General features: G+C 46.3%; 1 protein-coding gene across 2 annotated transcripts in view; it reads left to right on the top strand.

The window, feature by feature from the left end:
* The window catches only part of DET1 (light-mediated development protein 1 / deetiolated1 (DET1)), a 99,271-nt gene that overhangs the window by 29,948 nt on the left and 42,552 nt on the right, over positions 1-26,771 (top strand). The gene's annotated exons all lie outside the window — the stretch shown is intronic.

Below are 26,771 nucleotides of genomic sequence, written 5' to 3'. Positions count from 1 at the left end.
AACAGCAAACTACCTAGGTTGCTATTGAAAAAGTACAAATAGGCAGAAATAGCCGATACCAGAATATACATCATCTGTAAGATACAACATGCAATGATAATATGGGCTAGGAGAGCTCGAGAGTCCATCCATACATCAATGCATCCTCTATGTCGAGTGTCGCGAACACCCATCATGGAGACCTCACGGTAGAAATACTGTTAGCAAGCAGCATCTCGGGTGAGACAATCGGTGCCACCAAGCGATCTCCAGATATATGAGCAGTCTGAATCAAGGAAGGGGAGGAGCTACCCTCCTCTCACTCTCCCAGAGGTGTAGGACGTTTTCAGTTGTTCTTGTGCAGTTTTTGGAGCTGTTTGAGCTGTTTTAAGCCTATTTTCAGCTGTTTTAACACTGTTTTGACTGTTCCAAGGCTAGTACGCACTTCTAGGAAGTGCCAGAACTCATTTTTGGACTTTTAGAAAATTTTCGTACGGACTGTACGGGCGTCCATACAGACGTGTTCAGCTGCCTCCAGCAGGTGCCCGGGGTTGTCTTTTGCTGTGCTGGACTGTTGTGCACATGTTTTTGGCTGGGTGGAGCTGTTCTAGAGCTGTTCTGGACCAATGCAGGCTGCAGGAGGAACTTTCCCTGTTGCTTTTGGCACCTTCTCTTAGGAGAACTCAAGCACAGATCCCGAGGCAATCATTTCGGGGCAGATCTGTGAACCATCTTTCCTCTACAGCTTTTTCTTGTTCACCCTCCGCTGTCTACCTTCATTTCTCTCTTCTCCTGATTTTTGGAAGACACCTGCACCCTGCGGGGAGCTTGGATAGAGGATAGGTGCGAGGAAGAAGCTCGCCCCTCTGCCACAGTCAGCAGGAGTTGGTTCCAGGTTCAGTTTTTCCTTGTTCTTTCGTGCTTTGCAGCTTTTTGCAGTGCATGCGTGTTGTGTGCAGTCATTTCATGACTCCATGTTCTAGGAAGCACCCAAAGGAAAGGGTGATCCTGTGGAAGGCCTAAGGACGGCGTGGATGCATGTGATAGCCTTGAGGCTGCCTTGAGCTCAGTTTGCCAGTGGTTTGGATGCCTGAATGCGTCTAAGTTGTGTCAAATCAGAAGTGAATGCCTGAGAATGCCTTGCCAGTGGGAATTCTAGTGGTGCACTGGATTAGATGCCTTGAAGACAAGTAGAGGATTTGCAGAGAAAAACAGTGCAAGGTTGAACCCTTGTTGTAAAGCATTTCCATTCAGAAGCATTAAAGAAATATCGTAAGGGGCGCCAAGGCATTTGGGGCCAGTGGGTGCAGTGTGTATTATTTTCATTGAGCAGGGGCATTCTAGCCTCACCTTTGTTGTTGTTGAAGCTTGTTTCTAAGTTGTGCTAAGTGATGTGAGTGACTGAAGCTTGCATTGTGGCTATTTATGAAGTTTATGACTGAGTAGAAGAAGATCATTGCCCTTTTGTCTATCGAAGGCGGGTTTCAGCCAGTATCAGAGGATCCACCAGAAGTGGATGAGCTGGAGGAGGTCCTTCAGCCAGAGCAGATTGTGTACCATACTGTACGCAAAGGCCCTCAGGGCAAGGAGTTTTATAGGTATCTTGTAAAATTCAAGAATTATACGGCATTAGATGCCAAGTGGATGGATGAAGACATGTTGTATGATCATCCACAGCTTCTGGATGTTTACAAGGAAGCTTTTCAGTTGAGTTCAACTGAATAGAAGCCGAGGGGATGTCACCATCATGTAAATACCCTAAGTCAAAGTATAGTTGACCATTTATTTGATCATAATTAAAGAGTTTGTGTTAATTATGGTCAAAGAGTTCTTTTAATGGTCAAAGAATTGACTACGGTCAAAGATACTTGACTCTGGTCAAGTAAACTTAGCTTCGGTCGGGGAGGCTTAGTTCATTACCAAGAGGGTTAACTGCGGTTAACCAGAGAACCACAGACTTGACTATGGTCAGAGAGTGTTGACTGGGTATAATTCTTTGCAACCTATACTCCCCCCCCCCCCTTAAGGAACTCTTCCAGGACTTTTGCGGGCCTTGCCTGGCCACGTGGCAGGATGCCATGGGCCCAGGCAGGCCTGCACACTATCAGCCTCAATTCCAAGCCCCTTAGGGTCCCAATAACCTTGCTGACTTATGCATTTCTTTCCTCTCCATGTGTGGACAACATCTAGATGCTCCTTTACCAGATCTGCCCTCCATAGTGGATCTTCTGTGCCAGCTACTTGCTCTATGAGGTGCTGCTCATGTGGCAGCCCCCTCTCTTTGTGTTTTCTCTCGGGGAGGTGGCCATTGTGTTTCCAACAATTAGAACCTCTGGAATATGCATCTCCAGAAGCCTCCTGATCGTGCGGGGGCATGGGATTGTGTTGAAGGCCATTTGTAAGTCTACAAAGCAAGTGTAGACTTTCTGGTGCCTTTTCGCCTCCGCAATGATGGCCCTCAGAGTGAAGATGTGATCAAGGGTGGAGTGCCGTCATCGAAAACTTGCCTGTCCTAGAGCCCGTTGCCCATGTCACTCTATGTAACTGCTGATCTCCCTCTCTACTACCGACCCATAGATCTTGGCTAGAGTGTGACCAATCATAAGAGTGCGGTAGTTCTAGTGTCCATGGGAGCTCCTATTTTGTGTATGGGCACAATGGTGGTAGTGCTGCATGTAGATGGGAAGCTGGGGCATACAGCGTGCTCGATCATCTCTGCTAGGATCGGAGCTAGGACCTCTTGCCCATGTGCGAAATGCTCGGTCCGTAGTCCCTCGTGATCTTGAGCTGTTCGGTTATGGAACTGGCGAGGGTGCTATGTACGTTCTGTAATGCAAGCAAAGCTTTAAATTTGTGAGGGAAAAAGACACTTGAAGTGACAGATGACATGTGGTGGGCCTGGGCATGGAAAAACGTATCAGGTGGTGTCTGCATCGGGACATCATAGAGTGAACTCGCATAAGTCTGCCAAACCCTTGGATCTGTGATGGTAATAGGCAGCTTCCCCTCTGATAGAAGTGCCCATCCAATGGTAGGGTCCCCCCCTCGAAAAGATCGGATCATTTCCTCCATCCTATGTGTGAGGAAAGCCCGCCTCTTAGGACATGTCAGTCGTCGTGCAATCGGTTGTGCCTCCTATGTCTTAATATGGCCCAAAGCTTGTCATGTATAAGGCGAGATCTCGTCTCTCTACACTTGTGATCATACCAGGGATTGTGATGCATTGTCCGAAGTGGGACGTGTTGCGGATTGGGTCGTGGTGGGGAAGGATCTAGCTGTTGCGTCCTGTATCATTGAGACAAGGGTATCTAAAGCACGAGGGAGTTCTGCATGATCTCTGAGTAGATATGGGAGCTCATGAGCTAGATGGCTTAGATTGGATTAAGAGCATGATCAAAGTGGACCTGGACATAGGTGGGTATGGGAGGGGCTCTCTCCATGGATGGCATGGTAGCTGAGATGCTAAAAGCCAAGTATGAGTGGTTAGGTAGAACGGGGGGGAGGACATTGAAATCGTGTATCCGTGGTACAAAGGCCAAGGGACCCATCAGAGAATACATTGCACTAGTGAGCCAGCTAGAAGACAGCAATCTCTGGAGACCGTTATATATGATCAAGTTGTGGACAGCTCCCAGCTCAAGTAGATGGCGCCCATGTCCTATCACATGTGCTGAATGTCTCACTATCCCGAGCTGTGCTGGCCGGCACTCTAAGAGAGTCATCATCAAAGTCTAGCAAGCCCAGTTGCCTATCTCCTGTGCATGCATTGAAGTCACCGAGAAGGAGGAATCTCCCTATTTGGAGAACGCCGTGGTGTCATCACATATCATCTCATATGGGATGTGTCTATCTGTGGGATCTCATGTGCATAGGATGATGTATCTGGGGGAAAGTAGCATATTGGAATGTAGATCAAGTGTTGCCTCTAGTAGTTGGACTTGTATTCACATGTGTCGTGCGTCATACTCTCTCCACACTATGGATATGAATGGCCCCAGGTGTGTTGAAGAGAACCGCTACAACCCCGTATTGCACTGTCTCTCCTTATCTCTTTCCAATGTAGGCAGCCCTCTGTCTGGACTGTCATGCGTACAAAAGGGCCTCTGGAGAGAGGTATTTCTGAGTGTCGAGTCTCCTGTGGTTATCTTCTCGTGAAGTTCTTGGCTTTCTTGATTGCTTTGACTCTTTTCTTGTTGCTGTCTAGGACAGGGTGGATTTAGAGGCAGTTGGAGGGGTGTAGAGGTAGGTTGTGGCTAGGGGACAGCCCCTTGGCCTGCATGTAGGAGCTTAGGCTAGGCGGAGGCTAGGAGAAGGCCCCCCCCTGCCTGTTTGGGGCTTCGCACAGGCTCGTGTAGGGGTGTAGAGGCTGCACGGGGGCTGAGAGCAGCCCTGCAATCCGTTTAAGGGGTAAGGGCCAGGAGGATAGCCATGCGTGATAGAGTGTGAGGGAGATAGAGTAGGGAGTAGAGAGACACACTCACAGTAGTCACACACCAGTGGGTGGGGATAAAGGAATGAGTGGTACCTCCCCAAGTACACACACTAGTATATATGGATAAGACTAGGGCCACTAAGTACCTAAGTACAATGTGTACTTAGTGTACTTAGTAGTACTAGATTAATACTGTTACAAGGGTGGCCAGTGCCTTTACCCCAACAACCTCCCACTTAAAGGCAGTGTGCCCATAAGAGAGAGTAAAAGAAAAACAGCAATATACATCATCATGTACAGGACCAGTTGGTCTGCTTATCCAATACCCATAAGCCGTCTGCAGTGTGCAAACCGCTCAGCAGCCAATCCTTTTGTCAACAGATCTGCTGGATTGTCATCAGTGTGAACTTTCACAAGCTGAAGTTGCTTGTTCTCAAGCACCTCCCTGATAAAATGATACTTCACGTCGATGTGCTTTGTCTTTGCATGAAAAACAGGATTTCGTGCCAACTGTATGGCACTCTGACTGTCACAATGCAACAATGGAGTATCACTAGAGTAGCCCAAATCTGCCACTAGCCGAGATAGCCATATAGCTTCCTTGCACGCCTCAGTGGCTGCAATATATTCAGCTTCTGTAGTAGACAAAGCAACGCATTGCTGCATTCTAGATACCCACGACACTGCACCTCTAGTGAAAGTGAAAACGTATCCGGTAGTAGACTTACGGGTATCAGGGTGACCAGCATAATCAGAGTCTGTATAACCCTGCACTTTTGCATCTTGACTGCCGAAACATATACACAAGTCCTGTGTACCCTTTAGGTATCTCATGACACCTTTCACTGCATTCCAATGCTTCTTGCCAGGTTTAGCCATGTATCTGCTAACCACTCCCACTGCAAACGCAATATCGGGCCTGGTTGCAACCATAGCATACATGAGACTGCCACAAGCTGATGCATACGGAATCTTTGACATCTCAGCTCTCTCAGCATCTGTCTGAGGGCTGTCCAAAGCGCTGATTTTCACATAAGGAGGTAATGGAGTACCAATACTCTTCCCCCCCTCCATGTGAAATCTCTGCAAGACCTTGCCAATGTATTCCTTCTGAGACAAGTATAGCAACCGCTTTTCCCTATCCCGAAGTATGCGCATACCCAATATATGGTTGGCATCACCAAGATCCTTCATATCAAAGGTCTGGTGCAATCTCTTTTTCAAGGCATTCATTTCCTTATGAGATTTTCCAGCAATTAACATGTCATCCACATACAAAATGAGGATAAGTAAACTGCCATCTGAAGCTTTCTTGGTATATAAGCAGTGATCAATGTCACTTCTCCTGTAACCCTGGGTTCGCATGAATGTATCAAACTTATGATACCATTCCGTGGGTGCCTGCTTTAGACCATAAAGACTTTTCTTCAGTCTGCATACAAGCTTCTCTTTGCCCTTCACTGTAAAACCCTCTGGCTGCTGCATAAAAATTTCCTCATGTAAATCACCATGAAGAAATGCTGTTTTGACATCCATTTGGACCAAATCCATATCTGCATGTGCAACCAATGCTAATACAGTTCTGAGTGTTGTCATTTTGACAACGGGAGAGAATATCTCCTCAAAGTCAACACCATATTCCTGCTTGAACCCTTTGGCAACCAGTCTGGCTTTATGCCTTGGCTTTTCACCAGGTGTGACTTTAAGTCTATAAACCCATTTGCATGGCAGTACCTTTTTACCAGTTGGCAAGGGTACCAATTCCCAAGTGCCATTCTTGTGAAGACTGTCCATTTCAGACTTCATAGCAAGATCCCATTGAACCTTGTCTGCCCTCTGCCTAGCCTCTTTGTAGCATGAAGGCTCTCCACAATCAGTGAGCATCAAATAATCAATGCCTGGAACAAATCTTTCTGGCTGCCGCGTCTGTCTGGTTGACCTTCTAACCCAAAGACCATCATCTTGAGCTGGCTGTCCAGCCTGTTCATCACCCAGATAAGGTGGCTGTTCCATGATTCCTGGCTGCATTTGCATGTCAGGAAGATCACCTAACTGTGCCTCATCCATTGGGATGTTTTCTGCCATAACTGGCTGTCCATTAGGATCTGCTGCAGCATCATTTAATGGCTGATTATGCTGCTGTTGTGGCTGATTTACAGCCTGTCTGTGTTGCCCATGATGCCTGTCATCATCAATAGTTACTTTTAAAGGTTCCTGCTGTACAACAGGTTCCTTGAACATGATGGTTTCATCAAACACGACATCATTGCTGCGTATAAGTTTTCTGTTCTTGGGATCCCAAATCCTGTAGCCCATCTCACCTTTGTCACCGTAACCTAGGAATATGCATTTAAGAGACTTTGGATCCAGTTTAGTTCTGTCCTCCCTGCGTACATGCACATACGCGACACAACCAAAGACCCGTAGGTGTTTGTAAGACGGAGGCTTGCTCGTCCATGCTTGTTCAGGCACACCACCACATAGTCTCTTGTTTGGTGACCTGTTAATAAGGTGCACAGCTGTCTTTACAGCTTCAGCCCAAAATGTGTGGGGCAATGCAGCATGTGACAACATGGATCTGACTTTCTCTTGAATGGTCCTGAACATTTTTTCAGCTGTACCATTCTGTGGAGGATCATATGGTGGAGACAAAACCCTTTGGATACCCTTTGCCTCACAGAATTCTTGAAATTCTTTGGACAAGTACTCTCCACCATTGTCAGATCGTAAGGCTTTCAGTTTTTTGCCTGTCTCATTTTCAACTAGTGCAACAAACTTAGTGAAAGCCTTGAACGTATCACTCTTCTTTCTGAGAGTGTAAACCCACACTTTGCGGGTGGCGTCATCTATGAATGACAGTATGTACTTTGAACCTCCTAAAGAGAGTGTAGGCATCTCACACACATCTGTATGTACTAGCTCCAAGAGCTGTAATTTCTGATTTGACCTTCTCTTATGAGGTATTTGTACTTGACTACCGTAGAGACAAAATTCACATTTCTGCAAATCTGAATATTTTAGACTCGGCAAGTAACCAAAATGAGCCAATTGCTCCATTCCCTTAATACTCATATGGCCAAGCCGGCTATGCCACAATGAAATCTTTGGCAGCTCGGTGGCATTTACATCAGAATGCGGACAATGTCCAGCATGAAGTGAGTACAAAGTATCAACCTTAGGACCCCTGGCAATAGCCATTGCCCCTTTGCTGATTTTCCATTTCTGATTACCAAAGGTGGTAAGATAACCATCATCATCCAACAACCCTGTGGAAATCAAGTTCTTCTTCACCTCAGGAACATGCCTGACCCCTTTAAGCATTAACTGCTGGCCATTTTCAAGAACAAGCCTGACATCACCTATACCAATGATAGAACATGCATGGTTATCACCAAGAAAGACAACTCCCTTCTGCCCTCCTGCATATCTGACAAACAGATCTCTGTAGGATGTCACATGAAAGGAAGCACCTGAATCTATAATCCAGGAAAACATATCTGATCCATCACCAGCATGAAGTGTATGAGCCTCCAGTGAAGAGGTGAAACATATCTCATGTCCACTGTCACTGTCACTAACATAAGTAACATTCAGCTCCTCTTTTTCTTTGCCCTTAGACTTGCCTTGAGCCTTGCCTTCTTTGGCTCTCTGGTCATTCTTCTTTTGAAAACACTTTTTCTCAATATGTCCCTTCTTGCCACAATAGTTGCATACAAGATCACTCTTAGAGCGGGACTTGCTCCTCTCTCTTTCTTTGTCTTTACCACGTGTTTTGGACCTGCTGCGTGCATTCAAAGCATTTGACTTCCCAATAGCATTGTTCTTTCTGTTCATCTCTTCCTGTAGAAGAGCACTCTCCACATCTGCAAATACCAGAATGGTTTTTGAGTTGCTGGTAGAAGTCCTGAATGTGTCCCATGACTCAGGTAGAGAACATAGGATGAGTGTAGCTTTCAGCTCATCATCGAGCTTCAACCCCTGGTTGATCACCTGGCTGAATATGCTGTTAAACTCAATAATATGAGTGGACATAGCTGTCCCCTCCTTCATTTGAAGACCAACAAGCTTTTTTAGCCAGTAAGCTTTTCCCGTGGCACTTTTCTTGGCATAAGTATCCTCAAGACGTTGCCACATCTCCCACGCAGTAGGTTCATCCCTGATGCCTACAACCAGTGAATCAACAACTGTAAGCATAATGGTCGACCTGGCCAAGCCGTCCATCTTCTCCCACTGCTCATCAGTAATGTTGGAGGGCTTAACACCCTTCTCCTTTATAGGTTTGTACTGGTCCTTCTGCATCAACACATTGTAGCATTGTGTCCTCCATATGTCGTAATTTTTAGCTCCTTCGAGCTTCTTTATCTGAAACAAGGACGACACATCGCTGCCGGAACTCATGGTAAAGAAAATAGAGTTTGACTCCCTGTAGTCGTGCAATTAAGCACTAGTTACTCCAAGAAAATTCCCCCGCAGCGGAAGTACGATCAGAAAATGAACTTGGTACTGTTTCAGTGGCATAAAACCGACTGAAAGTCTTTCTCCCACTTGCTGCAGAAACAGTACAGCAATCTGTTCCTGTCTTTTTTGCTGGCGAAAGTGCGGTACAGCTCCTTCAAAGTGCTCCAGAAAAATCCCAGAACTGTTTTCTGAAAAAGTAGCAGTACTTTTTGACCTTTTTGACAGTGAAATCTGGTCAAACTTGCTGGTTGACAGTCCCGGACTGTCAAAAAACAGTGAATCTCTGATTGTGGATGAAGATCTCTGATTTTAGACCTCCATATGCTCCAGAAACTTCCCCCCCAACTGAATTCACAGTTTGGAAGTGAGATTGCTCAAAAGCCCTTTGAATGCATGAAGAGAATCAGAGATTTGACCTCCAATTAAAAAGATTGACCTTTGACCCAAAAAAAAAAACTGTAAGTCAAATTTGCACTTTTAAAGCATAGTAGTGCTTTACGAGATAGCCTGATGCATGTAGAGTGCTCCCACTTGACAGATTGCCGGTCAGGCTACAAAAGCCCCAAATTTGACTAAAGTCAAACTTGGTCAAAATCGACCAAATCTGTACCAAAAGTGATTGTACTTTCAGCAACAAGCTAAAGCATTTGTCCTGTGAAATGTCGTTCACAATCTTCCAAAGAAATCATGCAACTGCCTGCAATCACTGCATGTGCGGGTACACACTGACAAAAGCATAAACCTCTGTCCAAGTGTCAAGCATACACACTGCAAATCTGACAATGCATACACTGTGTCAACCCTCACTGGCCAAGTGAATAACCTGTCTCAACTCTGTTTGCGGCATAAGCTAAGCCTCAGAGTTGAGTGATGCCCTGCCACAGTAGCACCTGCATACCTTTGCCGCGGTACCCCGCCTTTTGGCTGTACTTGTACAGAGATGAGTGCAGCCGTTGCTGCTGTTCGTCTGTAACAAAAGGAGCCGGAAGAAGGGGGGGGGCTGGTACGGACGTGCACGCTGCCCGGAGACCTTGTAGAACCACACGTATGTGCAGCTGTCTCAGCCACGGGGAGACCCGCGCGGAATGCAGCCTATGCTGCTATTCGAAGAGCAGCGTAGAAGATGCAGCCCTTGGCTGCGACGTGCAGCCGCGCCCTGCGACCTGCAGCCTTTGGCTCGCAGCCACGCCCTGCGAGCTTGCAGCAGCGCCTTTGCGCTTGCCTTGCAGCCGCGTCCGCAGCAATGGCCTGCGCCTTGCAGCCTTTGGCTGCGACGTGCAGCCGCGCCCAGGCTACACCGCCCGCGCTCCCGCCTTGCAGCCCTTGGCTGTCGCGATCCGTCCGTACGGCTGTACGGACAATGTACGGCCGTACGGACTTGTCCGTACGGTAGGGGTAGGCTAGGGAGAGAGGGAGTGGAAGCGGAGGGAGAGAGCCCGTTGGCTCTGATACCAGTTGATAGAGTGTGAGGGAGATAGAGTAGGGAGTAGAGAGACACACTCACAGTAGTCACACACCAGTGGGTGGGGATAAAGGAATGAGTGGTACCTCCCCAAGTACACACACTAGTATATATGGATAAGACTAGGGCCACTAAGTACCTAAGTACAATGTGTACTTAGTGTACTTAGTAGTACTAGATTAATACTGTTACAAGGGTGGCCAGTGCCTTTACCCCAACAATGCGCTATGGCAATCTCATAGATCCACAAATATTGCCACGTGTAAGACATACAAGCAACTCCTCAACCGTGATGTCAAATAGGGGGTGGGATTTTAATGCCCCTAGGGGGTCAGTTTGAAATCATGACCGTAGTGCTTGGAACTTGTGACCCTAGTATATAGGACCTCTAGTGGGTCAATTTTTAAAGTGTGGGACCCTAGTGAACTGAACCAATGACCCTATAGAATAGGACCAAGCTAATAGCACTAGGAGTTGCACTTGTTGCACATAAAATCATAGGTACCCCTACGCCAAATTCAATGACAGTTAGTTTAATCTCTTCGCCATCACATCCCCGTGACATAAACAGCAAACTATCCTGGTTGCTGTCCCAAAATTACAGCAAATAGAAAAGGGTATCACAATAGGTATAAACAGCCCATAATTCATAGTACAACATCGCATGAAGTACAAAAATACAATGCACATTCGGCAGGACTGCAGATCCATCCATATGGTAGTGTATCAACTGTCTAGAGTGTCATGACCACTCATCATAGAAGTCTCACGGCAGAAATACTGTCAGCATCAGTGCCTCGGGTGGAACCGCAATGTCACCAAGCGACCTCTAGATATCCTGTGAGCCTTTCTGCACTGTGGGAGCAGAGGTGCTATCCCCCTAGACCTGTGCTTTTCTGAACTGGAATGAGCCTCTACCGCAGTAGGCTTAAGACCAAATGCCTCAGGAGAGCTGCAAAACCTGTGGTGAATCTGCCAATTAATTCTCTTCCATCCAGATCGCATCGTTTGCAGGATAATTCTTGCACTTCACTCAATAGCATCTGAAAACTCTATCGTTAACCTTCCGATCCTTATGTGCCACTGCTCAGGAATTAAGACACTTCTCAGGTAACTTCAGCCTGTAAGCTACCTCATTGATCTTCTCAAGAACTTGAAAGGGCCCGTAGTACCTCATATTAAGCTTGGTGTATAGCTTTACCTTCCCTTTCTTGCTCCTGAGGCGTGTCATAAGAAAACGCAGCAATACCCAATCACCTTCCTTAAAGACCAGGTTCTTGCGATGCTTATCTGCAGCTCTTTTCTGCTTGTGCTGGCTGCGTTGAAGGGCATACTTAACCTTTTCATACGCTGTCCGCAAGCCTTCCACATACTGATTAGCCACAAATATCTTCTCTTTTGTATGCAAAATAGGAGGAACCTTTCTCCCACCTTCCACTAATTCAAACGGTGCCTTACCAGTGGAAGAATGCACTGTGTTGTTGTATGCATACTCAATCAATAGCAAATATTGCTCCCATTTTGCTTTGTGCTTAGACACATAACAACGCAGCAAAATCCAAAGCTGTAGAATTTGCCTCCTCTGTCTGGCCATCAGACTATGGATGGAATATGAAAATAGTCTGTTCTATTGAGCAATGGTTGTTCATGTCTTGGTGTCTGAGGAGGGGTATGGTCTCTTCCTGAGGTTTTTTGGGAGGCTAAAGTGTTAGAATTATTATCATATCACGGGCTGCTGCTGCTCCCCGCTCCTCCTGCTCCCCTCCTCGCTGCCCCCTCCCTTCCCTCCTCGCTGCCCCCTCCTCTCCCCCCCTCTCTCCCCTTCTTCCACCGCGCGCTGCCCTCTCCCCCGCGCGCTGCCCCTCCCCCCTACCTGCTGCAGCCTGCTGCCCCCCTTGCGCTGCAGCCTGCTCCCCCCTGCGCCTGCTGCTGCTCCCCCCCGCTGCAGCCTACTCCCCCCCGTGTGCTGCTGCCTCTCTTCACGGCCCCCCCCCGCGCTGCTGCCTGCACGACCCCCCGCGTCCCCTCCCCTCCCCCCTGCTCTTCCTTGCTCCCCCCCCTCTCTCTTTGCCTCCCCTTCCCGGCCCCCTCTCCTCCCCTCTCCTCCCCCCTCCTCTCCTCCACTCCTCTAATCGTCCCCCTCTCCTCTACTCCTCCTCTCCTCCCCCTCTCCTCCACTCCTCCTCTCCTCTATCCTCCCCTCCTCTCCCTTCCTCCTCCTTGCTGCCCCCTTGCTGACTCCTTCTTGGCTTCTTCTTCTCTCTCCCTTCTTCCTTTACCCTCTCCTTCATCTGGAGTACCCCTATTCTCTAATAGGGGTCACCTGGGTTTCAGGAAAGCGGACGGAGTTATTTATTTTTTGTCTTTGAATCGGCCAACACACTTCGATTGACGAATGGGTTCCCATTCAGTCAATCCGTCTCTGCTCACACCGGCCGCAAGAACTCTCACTTTCTCAAAAGACGAGCTGCAGCAGTTGCAAAAGGATTTGGAGCATGAGTGTTCCACGACTCTCTTCGCACGCATTCATGGCTCCCACGTCTCCAGGTCACAAGCTAGAGATTGGATGCTTGCGGCGCTTCCTCAAGAGCTCGCTCCCCACCTTAAGGATGTTCGTTTGTTGGGACGAGGTTTCTTTCAGGTGTGCCTAGATTCCCCGAACGTCACGAGAGACCTGCTACAGGCCGGGTTTCTACTTCTAGGCTACAGAAGGATTTTTTTGTTTACTTTTCAACTGGGATTTGACCCAGTTGAAGGGGACAAGCAGGGAGTTTCTATTTTCATCAGGTTCCCTGGTCTCCCCTCAGTTTATCACCAGCTTCTTTCAGTTATTGGCGAGAGGTTTGGTGTGGTAGCAGAGATCCCCTCTCTTCCTGGCGAGCCCTCTTCGGCTGCTGAGGCGGTCAGGATGGATGGGGTACCCAGGGTTAGGGTCATTGTCCAAGACCCCAATATTTCAGATGACCACATCATGCTATAGCGACCCGATGGGTGTTTCTTCCGCGAGAGATTCGACGTTGCAGGTCGGCAAGACCAGTGCAAGATTTGCAGATCCTCTGGGCACTTTGCCAGAGATTGCCCAAAGAAGAAAAAGAGGCCCAGAAAGCAACCAGCTCGTACTAGCTTACGACAGAGAGGAGGAGTAGGACTTACCACTCCACAGGCATGGCCTCAGACATCGGCTGCCCCCCCTCCTAGGGCTACTCAAGTCCCTTCTGCACCTCGCACCACCTTTGGCCCATGGTGGGTTCCGGTCGCGGTTAGGCCCTCTACTTCAGTTCACACATCCACCTCTTCGAAGGCTACCCCCTTGGAGCCTCGGGAGGAGACTAGTGTTCAGGAGCCTTGTTCGACTCCACCATTGGATCAGGCTGTACCTTCCTTAGCAGCCCAAGTTGTTGGCACCTCGACCGCAGCACTTTTTGATCAGGATCCAGTACAGGTGCCTCCCTCTTTGGACAGAGGGAAGGGGGTCTTACATTCTCTTCCTACTTCGGTAGGAATCCTTCGTATCCACTCCCCAGGACTGGCTCAACGGAACTTCTTTTTCACTCTGGAGGACCTCTTTAACCTCCCAGATGATGATTTTGTACCCTCCACTTTTGGAGAGCCAGTTATCGGCATCCCTTTTGAGAGATCCTTCTCTCTCTCACCTGTGGACTTTCCTCCCCTTGGACCTCGTGTGTATGGCAGGAGGTCAGCTCCGGTAGAGGTTTCTTTTTCCGCCACCAAGTCGGGTAAGGTATTCCAACCCACTTCCTCTCACCGATGAGGATAGCCAGTTGGAATATACAGGGATTGGGCGGCATCCCTCATCACCGTCGCAAACAACTGATAAGGAATCAGCTCCATCCAGGTGTTTCAGGTGGTTCCCTAGACATTCTTTTTCTTCAGGAACACAAACTGGATGTCAAAGATTGCTCCAAGTGAGGTAAGCTGCTCTTAGGCCAGACTTTTCGGCTTCCTGCCTTGGGAACCAGAGGAGGTACATGCATTTCAGTTTCAGATTCTATTCTCGCTCTGGTTATTGGACACGGTACCATAACCCCCTCCAAGGCCCAGTGGGTTTTACTTTTGATTGACAGACGTAAGGTTGGTTTCCTCAACCTCTATGCTCCGAACAACAGAGGGGACCGTGTTGTGTTTTGGAAAGACTTGCTCTCCGTTGCGGATTCGTGGATTATTGGAGGTGACTTTAACATGGTTGAGGCACCTTCTGATAAGAAAGGGGCCAGAGAAGGTGGTATCCACTCCCTTGAGAGAGCAGCTTGGGATGCCTTCTTGTTCAGGTTCAGTGGCAGAGATATTTGGTCCGATGATGCATTTCATATTCAGTCTCAGTCACTTTTGTTTTCCTGGTCGAACCATAGGGTGCAGATGCCTATCCATGCTTGGATTGACAGATTCTATGTGGGTGACTGGGCTCTTGATAGAGGGGAGACAATTTGCATTGCACTTGGTGTTTCCACTTCAGATTATTTTGCGGTAGTTTTGTCCATCTCAGAGCCTCATCTGAGAGGTCCACAGTATCAAGATCCCCGATGCCTTATACACGGATGAGACTCACAGAGGCAGTGTTGGAGATCTGGGTTTCTCACATGCAGGGGGGATGGCCGGTCCTTCACATGTGGCCACAGCACTTGCCAATATCAACGACTTTTATCACTCCGTTGCTAGTGCTCGACGAGGTGAGGTACTCAGGTGGGAGATTGGTATCCGCCAGCAGTTGGCAACCTTACAGAGGGAGGAGCAGAGACGACCATCAGATGCTTGGATATAGGAGCACCTTGCTGCGGCAAGGGCTCACTTGCAGACTTTGCTTGATCAGAGAGCAGAGTATGCCTTCCAAGCACGGGAGTCCTTTTGGATATAGATGGGAGGGAGAGTAAATAAACACGTTTTCTCTACACTTGGCCCCAGACATAGTAGAGAGAGTATCAGGTAGCTTATTGACTCTGATGGCGTTTTGCAGTCCCATCTGGAGACCGTCATGCACTTAGCGACAGCTTTCTATGCCTCCCTACTTTCCGCAGATCCTAACACAGGCTAGAGATGTGGCTAGAGATGAAGTTTGGCAAAGTTTACCTGTGTTGGTCACCCCAGAGATGTTATGCTCACTTGATGCACGCTTTACCAACACAGAATTCAAGACTGCTCTCTCCACCCTTCATAAGGGCAAATGCCTTGGTTCCGATGGTCTTACTCCTTTTTTAATAGCCTTTTGGGATATGATAGGTGATCATATTACTTCAGCCCTGCAGGGCATTTGGGACTCGGGTGAGATGCCTGACTCATTGACCGAGGGATTGATTCACCTTATCCTGAAAGGTGGCAACATGAATTTTGTATCCCATTGGAGACCCATCACTCTTTTGGGCACTCTTTACAAAATCCTTGCCAAAGCGATTAAGCATCTGATTACAGTCCCTTCTTCTAGACCACATCCATGATACTTAGACAGGCTTTGTGCATGGTAGGAGCATTTTTTATAATATCTTTTCCTTTTGGGAAGCCACAGAGTGGGCTATGCAGAGCGGGCAGAGGCTGGTAGTTCTACTCCTGGACTTAGAGAAAACCTATGACAGAGTAGATTGGGGTTTTCTTGAGGGCACTCTTCTACAGTTTGGATTTTTAGATGCTTGGATTAGAGGGGTGGCCTCCCTTTACAGATCAGCTCACAGCCAGGTTTTGATTGGAGGGGTAAGGGGTGACAGGTTTCAGATCTCCAGATCAGTTCGTCAGGGATGCCCTTTAGCCCTCTTCCTCTTTCTTTTTGTGGCAGAAGCTATGAGTATCTTCCTTGGATCTCAGGCTGAGCTTTTTGGGTTGAGATTGCCCTCGAGACAGGAGCAGGAGCTTCTTGATTGTGAGTTAGCTGATGACATTGCTATTTTTATTGAGGCCTCTTCGTAGTCACTTGATTCTTTTCGGACAACCTTGGATATTTTTTGCTCAGTTGCAGGGGCACACATTAACTGGCATAAATCCTTTGGCTTTTGGATTAGTGATGAGGACACTCCAGGCTGGGGAGTTGACATTGGCTTTTCCTGGATTCAAAGGGGTGTTCCTATCAGGTATTTGGGATGCCAGGTAGGATTGGGCATCTCTCCAGCACAGCAGTTTGTCCTAGTACTAGAAAGTATAAGAAAAAAGCTCCTTTTTTGGAGCTCTGCTAAAATTGACCTTGCATCTAGAGTTGTGGTAGTGAACCAGGTTCTCTTGGCCACCGCTTGGTTTGTGTGTTCTTGCTAGTGCCGGTCTAGGGATTGCATCACTCAGCTTATTAGACCAGTCAGGAATTTCTTATGGAGTGGACTTGATGGCACATCAGATGTTGCAGCGAGGGTGGCTTGGGAGACCATTATTCTCCCTACATGTGAAGGGGGCCTTAATATCATTGACCCGGACTTGCAGTGCAGGGTATTGCCTTGTAAGGTGGTGGTGAGGGGACTTACGCCTGGGCAGGAACCTTGGAAGGATTTCTTTTTTGAATGCATTCAGGCTTGCACACCAACCTTGGGAGATGATTGGGTGGACAGCCCTCGCTGGATTTTTACTTCCGCCCCTCTCAGATCTCCTGCCTCTCCTCTCATGAATGCCATCCTGAAAGCTTGGGGGAGCTATTTGGAGGGGTTCCCCCTTTTTCTCGGAGGTTTCTACCGGATTGAGATGGTACTATCAACCTCAATCCTTTCTTTTTGGCTCTTGAGCTTTTCTTGCATTGCATGATGTATCCCGTATGGGGCTTGCTCTAACGGTTTTCTTTAATACTTAATAGAAGTCTCTTTTTTCAAAAAATAAAAAATAAAAAAAATCATACTATGGATGATATGAAGATGAAAACAATAGTGAGATACCCATGTTATCAAACAAATCTCTCCAAAACATACTGGTCATCCGTGGATCTCTATCGCTCACGATAGACTCAGGTATCCCATGGTACTTGAAAATAAACTTCAAGAATTCTTTTGCCATATGCTCGGTTGTAATCTTCTTCCTTACTGGAATGAAGTGAGCCATCTTGCTAAATCTGCAAATTATAGTCCATATGCCATCATGATCAGAAGGAGTGCCAGGGAGATAAAAGGAGATAAAAAACAAAATCCATAGCGATGCTTTGCCATGGTCTATTAGGTATAGGCAAACGCTGAAGTAAACCGGGCTGCTTTTGCCTGTCATACTTCACCTTCTGGCAAATGATGCATATCCTGACATAAGAGTCAACATCCTTCCATAGAGAAGGCCAATAGAAGTAGTGCTCCACTGCTTTGATTGTAGCCTCAATACCTGTGTGTCCTGCATACGGTGGGGCATGAATTTCAGTGATTACCTTAGGCCTCAATGGCTGCGTCACACACAGCTTACCATGCATCATCATGAATCCCTTTGAAACCGGCCTCTAATCACTCAGAGGGCAGTGGAACTAAACCTTTAATCACTTCAGCACTTATTTACAGCTCACAAAGCATATATCACAACCATTAACCATTGCATTATCACCATTTGGCATTTACCCATTTGTTCACAAACAAAACCACTGAAAAGGGATGGAGGCTAGAATGCCCCTACTCAACAGACATAGACAAGTGCACCCGATTGGCCCCAAACACCGTGGTGCCCCTTTCGGTATTTCTTTATATTTCACAGTGAAATGATTACAAGTTGCATCTTGGAGACCTTCCCTGCAATTGAGCACGCAGCCCCAATTCACTAAGCCTTCACAAGACTTTCAAGCATAGAACACCATCACATAAGTGCACTTAACCCATAGGCTCAACCCAAAGGCATTCTCTTTTTCGAGTGCAATTCCATTGGCTGTCCAGATGCAATCACACTGCACCCCAGCTGCACTCTCTTTGAGTGGTTTCCATATGGCATTCACAAAGCTTTTCAAAGCTCCAAAATAAAATCAGCAAAGTACCCAACCAAAGAATGACTCATGTAGCACTGCGTGGGCACCTGTGAGCCAAGAAAGAGGCGGCACATGAGGCCAACTAATAGCTTATGGCAAAAAGAAATTGCAGCAGCAAAATCACAACTCACCAAGCTCTGAAAACTCGAATCAAGTCCTCAATCGCCAAGAGGACATAGTAGCCAATGCCCAATTGCATTCTCAGCCAAAGAGGAGTGCAAAGGCATGAAGAAAGAGCATTTACAAGAGCCGACCAGCAAGAATTCCACTGAAAAATGCCAAAAGAAGCACTTCTGTCGCGAAGAAGTGGGAGTTCTTGGGCTCAAAAGAAGCGTGCTTCATAGAGGAATGCATTGAGAAGGTTTTAGAGAAGTTTCATCGCCGGAATGTCCTCCAAAACTGAGAAAAACCAGTCAACCAGTGCGTGGGACCACTCGAAATTCAACAGAAAGTTGTAGCTTTGCAAGAGGAGAGGCCCAGGAGGCGGTAGAAGCAAAAAGGTCCAGAAAAAGCCACTTTTGCAAATTCGACCACCAAAAGAAGTGCTCAGCTCTACCCGTTCTACCAAATGCACGGAGGGAAAAGCATATCACTACAAAGGGGAGGCAGAGGGGAAGCCATTGTGCCAAATGGAAGTCAAGGAATCCAAATGGGTGAGGAGTTATGAAGAAAAACGGAATTCAGCTGAAGGAGGCTGAAAAACCAGTCCAAAATCTCAACAAAGGGAGAAGATGAGAGAGAAAACCACACATGTGAAGTTTAGAAGGCCCAGGAAGGTCCAGGAATGGCAAAGGAGCATGTAGAAGGCACTAGAGCCACCTGGAACTCTAGGGGGGCCACTGAAGGTACATGGCCCTCTAGGGGGCCCATTAAAAATGCCACATCATCATTTTCCAACAACCACTCATTTAATTCCTTGGAATGCCTTTGGGCTTAGGGATTAATTACGCTTATGTGCTAGGCACCAAGCCGCGTTTAATTACTCATTATTAAGCCCACGCTTGGACTTTTAAAACCAAAGTTATCACGGTCTTGTAGTACATTAAAGTACTTAGAATTTCACGCCCCCGTGACATACCCCTCTCTTGAAATAGCAAACCACAGTTTGCTGCCCCGAAACACAGGAGCGAGCATGAAATATAGCATAAAAGAGTATACAAGAAAGCCGCAGCTATAGTATACAAAGATAGTGAAAATATGGCTAGGAGAGGCATGCATCCATCCATATACACTGCTCAAAATCTATGTGATCCTTGGCGATCAATAGTCAATATGCATCAATATCATGAAGTCTCACCGCAGAAATACTGTCAGCTCAGTATCTCGGATGAAACATACAGTGTCATCAAGCGACCTCATGAAATCACAGTGAGCCCGTCTGTACTGAGGGAGTGGAGGTGCTACCCCCCTCTCGAACACCAGGTAATGCTCGAGACGCTCGCTCTGCTGAACTACCTGTAGGAGCCTGGACCGCAGTCGGCTCTAATTGGGAAGCATCAAGGTAAAGCTGCAATATCCCATTTGAATCTGCCAGTTCATCTTCCTCCATCCATTTTGCATCACGTGATGGGTAATTTTGAAATTTTACCAAGTAGCGATGGATAACTTTACCCTTGAGCTTTCTATCCCTATGTGCCAGAATCTGCTCTAGGACCAGAAGTTCATCCTGTTCTTCCACTTCAGGCTGCACCTCATCAGGTAAATCCTCGGGAATATCTCCATGATATTGCTTTAATAAGCTCACATGAAAGGCATTATGTATCTTCCCATGCGGAGGCAACTTCAGCCTGTAAGCTATCTCGTTGATCTTTTCAGAAACCTAGAAGGGACCATAGTAACGCATGTTCAGCTTTGTGTACAATTTTTCCTTGCCTTTCTTATTTTTCAGCCTTGCCTTCTGAAAACACAACAAAACCCAATCACCTTCTGTGAATACCAAACCAATGAAACCGGCCTCTAATCACTCAGAGGGCAGTGGAACTAAATCTTTAATCACTTCAGCACTTATTTACAGCTCACAAAGCATATATCACAACCATTAACCATTGCATGATCACCATTTGGCATCTACCCATTTGTTCACAAACAAAACCACTGAAAAAGGGATGGAGGCTAGAATGCCCCTGCTCAACAAACATAAACAAGTGCACCCGATTGGCCCCAAGCACCGTGGCGCCCCTTTCGGTATTTCTTTATATTTCACAGTGAAATGATTACAAGTTGCATCTTGGAGACCTTCCCTGCAACTGAGCACGCAGCCCCAATTCACTAAGCCTTCGCAAGGCTTTCAAGCATAGAACACCATCACATAAGTGCACTTAACCCATAGGCTCAACCCAAAGGCATTCTCTTTTCCGAGTGCAATTCCATTGGCTGTCCAGATGCAATCACACTGTACCCCAGCTGCACTCTCTTTGAGTGGTTTCCAGATGGCATTCACAAAGCTTTTCAAAGCTCCAAAATAAAATCAGCAAAGTACTCAACCAAAGAATGACTCATCTGCCTGGGCACCTGTGAGCCAAGAAAGAGGCGGCACACGAGGCCAACCAATAGCTTATGGCAAAAAGAAATTGCAATAGTAAAATCACAACTCACCAAGCCCTGAAAACTCGAACCAAGTCCTCAATCGCCAAGAGGACATAGTAGTCAATGCCCAATTGCATTCTCAGCCAAAGAGGAGTGCAAAGGCATGAAGAAAGAGCATTTACAAGAGCCGACCAGCAAGAATTCCATTGAAAAATGCGAAAAGAAGCACTTCTGTCGCGAAGAAGTGGGAGTTTTTGGGCTCAAAAGAAGCGTGCTTCAGAGAGGAATGCATTGAGAAGGTTTTGGAGAAGTTTCATCGCCGGAGAGTCCTCCAAAACTGAGAAAAACCAGTCAACCAGTGCGTGGGACCACTCGAAATTCAACAGAAAGCTGTAGCTTTGCAAGAGGAGAGGCCCAGGAGGCAGTAGAAGCAAAAAGGTTCAGAAAAAGCCACTTTTGCAAGTTCGACCAGCAAAAGAAGTGCGCAGCTCTGCCCGTTCTACCAAACGCACGAAGGGAAAAGCATATCACTACGAAGGGGAGGCAGAGGGGAAGTTGAGGAATCCAAACGGAAGTTGAGGAATCCAAACGGATGAGGAGTTACGAAGAAAAACGGAATTCAGCTGAAGGAGGCTGAAAAACCAATCCAAAATCTCAACAAAGGGAGAAGATGAGAGAGAAAACCACACATGTGAAGTTTAGAAGGCCCAGGAAGGTCCAGGAATGGCAAAGGAGCATGTAGAAGCCACTAGAGCCACCTGGAACTCTAGGGGGGCCTTTGAAGGTACATGGCCCTCTAGGGGGCCCACTAAAAATGCCACATCATCATTTCCCAACAACCACTCTTTTAATTCCTTGGAATGCCTTTGGGCCTAGGGATTAATTACGCTTATGTGCTAAGCACCATGCCGCGTTTAATTACACATTATTAAGCCCACGCTTGGACTTTGAAAACCAAAGTTGTCACGGTCTTGTAGTACATTAAAGTACTTAGAATTTCACACCCCCGTGACACCCTCCTTAAGTGTATAATGATCATGCCGATTGCCCTCCATAGGCTGATCATAAATACGTGCAAAAGCATCATCTGTAACATACTGCTCCTTCATGGCATCTAGCTCATTGTGATAAGCAATAGTAACTGCAAATACCTGTGGTTTCTTGGAGATAGCTTCTGTACGCAGCCTTCTGGAAAGTACATCAGCCACTACATTCTTCTTTCCAGCCACATGAACAATCTGAAAATGAAAAATGGAAAGGAAGTTTGCCCATCTCATGTGCTTCTCTGACAAGTTTCTCTGAGTGAGAAAGTACCACAGCGATTGGTGATCAGTTTGCACATAAAATTCAGCACCTAAAAGATAGTTCTTCCACACAGCAAGAGCATGCATTACAGCTACCAATTCTTGCTCATATACATTTATGTTGTGTTCAGCATCTCGGAGCAGCCTGCTCTCATGTGCATTCACTCTGCCTTCTAGCATAAGAACTCCACCAACAATGTTGCCGCTTGCATCGCATTGAAGAACAAAAGGCTTACGCAAGTCTGGCAAAATGATAACAGGATCAGTGCATAGTTTTTCCGTCAGCTCATTGAATGCTGCAATTTCTTTCTTCCCCCAATGGAAAGGTATTGCCTTCTTCTGCAAAGCATGTAGAGGTGAAGCTATCTCAACAAAAAGTGCTTGTAATATGAACATAAGCCAAGAAAACTAGGGACTTCATGTAGATTCTTCTATGGAGGCCAATTCTTGATTGCCTCTATCTTGGCAGGGTCCATCCTTACTCCATCCCATGAGATGATGTGTGCCCGAGGAAATGGATCTTTGGCATGAAGAACTCACTCTTTTTAGTATTGACCAGCAGCTTGTGTCTCCTGAGCTCTACAAATCAACTGCCAAGTGTTGCCTATGCTCCTCTTCATCTTTGGAGTGCACAATTTTGTGCATACATAGAAATTAATGAGGACTCATGAACGGAATTTTCTCCTTTTACTAATGATCCATAATCATCAATATGAGAGACTATAGGATTGAAATCGGTCTCAAACCAGACCACAGTAGTTCCAACTTTTCCTCGGAATGGACAATTGAGAAAAAGACAATAACCTTGGACCTACAAACGATCAACATTGTAGGTGTCCATTTTAAGCTCCTAGAGAGCGACTTCTTATTGTAGTCCTCCAAATTTCTGCAATTTGCAGCATCTAACTTGTACCAGGCGGGCATGATATCTACCTTGAGGTGGTAAGTGAGCCATGCTGCTGAGAAAACGTGTTTGAATTCGACCCAAGTGGTAGGTGCAAATGTCCTCCATGTTGTTAGTTTCTTGCATCTTATTTCCTTTCCAAAATCCCTTTGGATTATGTGCAAGTTGGTTGCTCTTTTTCATCCAATTGCATGGTTTCTCCTCTTTCTTGAAAACAAGGATAGCTGCTCTTCTTTATTGTGAGTTGGTGGTGGCCATAACCTTTGCTCGTTCCTCTGGGCATTCTTGATCAAATTTGCAAAGGAAAGCTCGATGGTGCTGCCTCCCAACCGTGCGCTCTTGTGAAAGAAGCTTCGATGGCGAGCTGGAAACAGTTCCTTTCGCGCAAAGCTTTCCGCACTTTCTTTTACTCTCTCCCGCAATGCCACACCCAATGGCTGTAATGTGTGAAGTGGGAGCAAAGGTCTCCTCAAAGTGAATGCTGTGTTGCTGTGCATGGCCTTTCGCAACAGTGCAGGCTTTTAGCGGTCTATGTTGCTATGATCTTTCCGCTTTAACCCATTTGGTGCCTATGGCATGCTTGTTTGCTGGGAAGTCACACATCTCCCATGTGCCATTTGCATGAATGGAATCGAGTTCAGCTGTCATGGCATCCATCCATTCCCTGCTATCAAACGGCATAAGGGTTCTTCATTGCAAGCGATGGCTCTGGTGTGGGCAGCCAAGGGCTCAGCTGGCTTTGCTTTCCCTAAGAGTCCCCAAGAGCCACCTTGGGACTGTTTTCTGCTGTCTAATGACAATGCTCTCTTTTGAAAGTGTCTATTCAATAGCATGTCATCAAGTGGCTGCAAATCAGGCTGAGCATTGGCATCATGAGGAGGCTCTGAATTGCTAGAAGCATTGGGATTTCTACCCTGCAAAAACTCATTCTAATCTGTGTCTGATTGAAAGACGGGCAGCAAGGAATCAAACACATCAGAGGCTTCTCCTGATGGCTGTGTTTAATAGTCCAGCCAAGCTAAAGCTGCATTCTCAGCAAAAACCATGTGTCTATTGCTTCCCTTGACACAGAAGTGACTTGCTATCTGTCTAATCCCTTTCATGGGATAAGAGTGCATTGTGCCACATGTGGCCGCTGTATGGAGCATCACTGAACGACTGAAATAGAGATTTCCAGGTGGTAACGTGCTTAGAAGCACTGCTGTCAAATGCCTTTGTGATTAAGAATCTGAAATTGACAAAGCTCAGGCATGAGGAGTAGGAGTAGGAGAGGCTAGAGTAGGAGAGGAGAGGCACGGAGCAGAGATTCGGGAGGGCACGGCTGCGGCTAAAACGCTGCTCAAGGTTTTTCTATAAAAAACAGGTTTCAAAATGGTGTTCCGCCTTTCGAAAACGTGGGTGTTTCAGCATTTCTGTTTCTGGGTGCTGGAGCGCAGCTATGTGCAACTATGCGAGAGGCACGGAGCAGAGATTCAGGAGGGCACGGCTGCGGCTAAAACGCTGCTCAACGTTTTTCTATAAAAAACAGGTTTCAAAATGGTGTTCCGCCTTTCGAAAACGTGGGTGTTTCAGCATTTCTGTTTCTGGGTGCTGGAGCGCAGCTATGTGCAACTATGGGAGAGAGAGGTGATGATGACAACTCTATGATGATTGCTTATGTTGTGTGTGGAAACTAGACATGCTCTTTTGAAACCCAAAATGACATTACGATACTCCACAAGAAGCTTCCTGACCTCAATACTCTTTCGTGGGAGACTGGTGGGTCAAGCTGTGATGTGAGTGTTTTTGGTTTACATTACAAGAATGGAAGCTAAGTTGTGCTAAGAATGTAATTCTTCTGCATTCTCTTCGTGGGTGGTTTCCATTCCCTCTTGTTCCAACTGAGATTGGATGTATTTGAGGATCTTTAGGAATAGGGCCCAATGGATGTGTTTCTCCCTTGACGAAGCAAAGCACAAGAACTACCTTGGGAGTTAGCACTATCTTGCTGTATCTTTGCGGAGTATGATGGGCGGTATGTTGTGCTGTGTATATTTCTTTTTGGTCACATATTGGGAAGGTCCATTATTCCCAAGGATTTCTATGCCATCTCGCATTTGAGGCAGTGAAACCCTGTCTAATGCAGCTGATGTTCAGACACACGACATTTGTAGATTGTGCCATCATATACTCCTCAGCAAAGAATGTTAGTTTAATTTGGGCCGAGGTGCTGTTCCCCTACATTCTTCAAATATGCATTTATTACGTTTAAATCTCTCTGAAGGTTTGTCATCTGCATCTGAAGAGTGAAAAAGTACTGTTGGTTGAGTCTCGTAATTTTTCTTCCCTGCATCTGATGGACCTTTTTTTCTGATTGTGTGCCCTTACTCAGTGTATATTCTGTGGTTTAGGCTGTGTGTACTTGTACTTTTGGAAGTCTATGTTTGGAATTCATGCAAGCCCATAGAAAAGCCTGTGGGAATAAGGCATTGTCTCTTTCAGGGGCATGGTATGGCTTTAATACATTATTGATGCAATTTGCGCAGGTTTCCATGTTTGCTTTGGGGCACTCATGTGGGAATAATAATGTGTCAAAATGAGTAATCACTATGTCTTGGGCTGGACAATGTTTTATTTTGAAGAGCTTGAGCATATAATTGTCCTAACTTTTCTCTTTGAAAAATTCTCAATGAATGCAATGAAATTGGTTTTTGCCAGTAGTTTTTGACATGTTTGAACATCTGGTTTTGGTGAATTCTGAAATTTATCATTGAAACATCCCTCCCAATGATTTCCATTGTATGTCCATGATCAGTGATATGACTTGGTAGATACTCTTCTTTCCCAATCTTATGAATTTTTTAAGGATATTTGTACAAATATGGTAGTATGCAGTTGCCTATGCGTAGTCGGCACCCAAAGTTCTGGGATTTAATATCTTAAATGGTAAATGCGTTATCATGTGAGTCTTTTTGGGATTAATAGTATCGTGGTGACCAATGGCTGTATGCAAACGAGCAACCATCAAGTCAGTCGCACCTGGATGGTAATTGATGAGATGCCCTAGTTTGATAGACTTACTTTGCCAGATACTGTAGAACTCCTGAAATACAAGTCAATATACATTTTCACTACAGCTACACACATGCTATTTCTTCTCACTGAGGGTGTGATTCTCTGATTTTTACAATTTGCTGAATGCCATATGCTTTGTGGAACAATCCCACCCTTTCACATGACAATCATATGTCTATGTTTTACAACTGGTTAATCTACTTATATGCAAGATTAGCTCTTTACTCGAAATTAGCAGGGTTGGTACAAAATTTCTGTAAAGTACAAAATATATCACAAAGGCAAGGGAAGGTTTGTCTTTAATTTTATTTTATCACATCTTTCATTTTGTCCACATTGATTATCAGCCCAGTCTTTAGTGAGAAAGAGGTCTCTTATTTCTTGTAGATCTCTTCAGGAATCTGTCATTAAGACTGCATCATCACATATGCTATAGAGCAGAAGCATCATGCTCTTTGGTTTGGCTCTTCCTCCATACTTTTTCCAGAGTCCTCTGTGATGGATTCAAGCTCATCAATGAATGAACCAAAGAGAGTAGGAGGAGTGTTGCAGATAACAGCCTGATACATCCTCTTTTCAGTTTTGATATTGCCATCTTACCCTCTTGCAGATGTTTGTTACGTGGTCAGTTGGTGCCCCTAGGTTCTCTTTCTTTTCTTTAGGCTGCAAGAAGGGGGGAGGGGACAAGAATTTCAGGGAAGAGGAGCAAACAGGCACTAAGGAGGGAAGTTGAGCAGAGT

The sequence above is a fragment of the Dipteris shenzhenensis genome, chromosome 3, assembly GCF_047967505.1.
Source record: "Dipteris shenzhenensis isolate YYH24624 ecotype China chromosome 3, Dip_SZ_1.0, whole genome shotgun sequence".
Classification (NCBI taxonomy): Eukaryota; Viridiplantae; Streptophyta; class Polypodiopsida; order Gleicheniales; family Dipteridaceae; genus Dipteris; species Dipteris shenzhenensis.
Note: the sequence above shows the minus strand (reverse complement) of the source record. Positions and strands in the feature narration are given on the sequence as shown.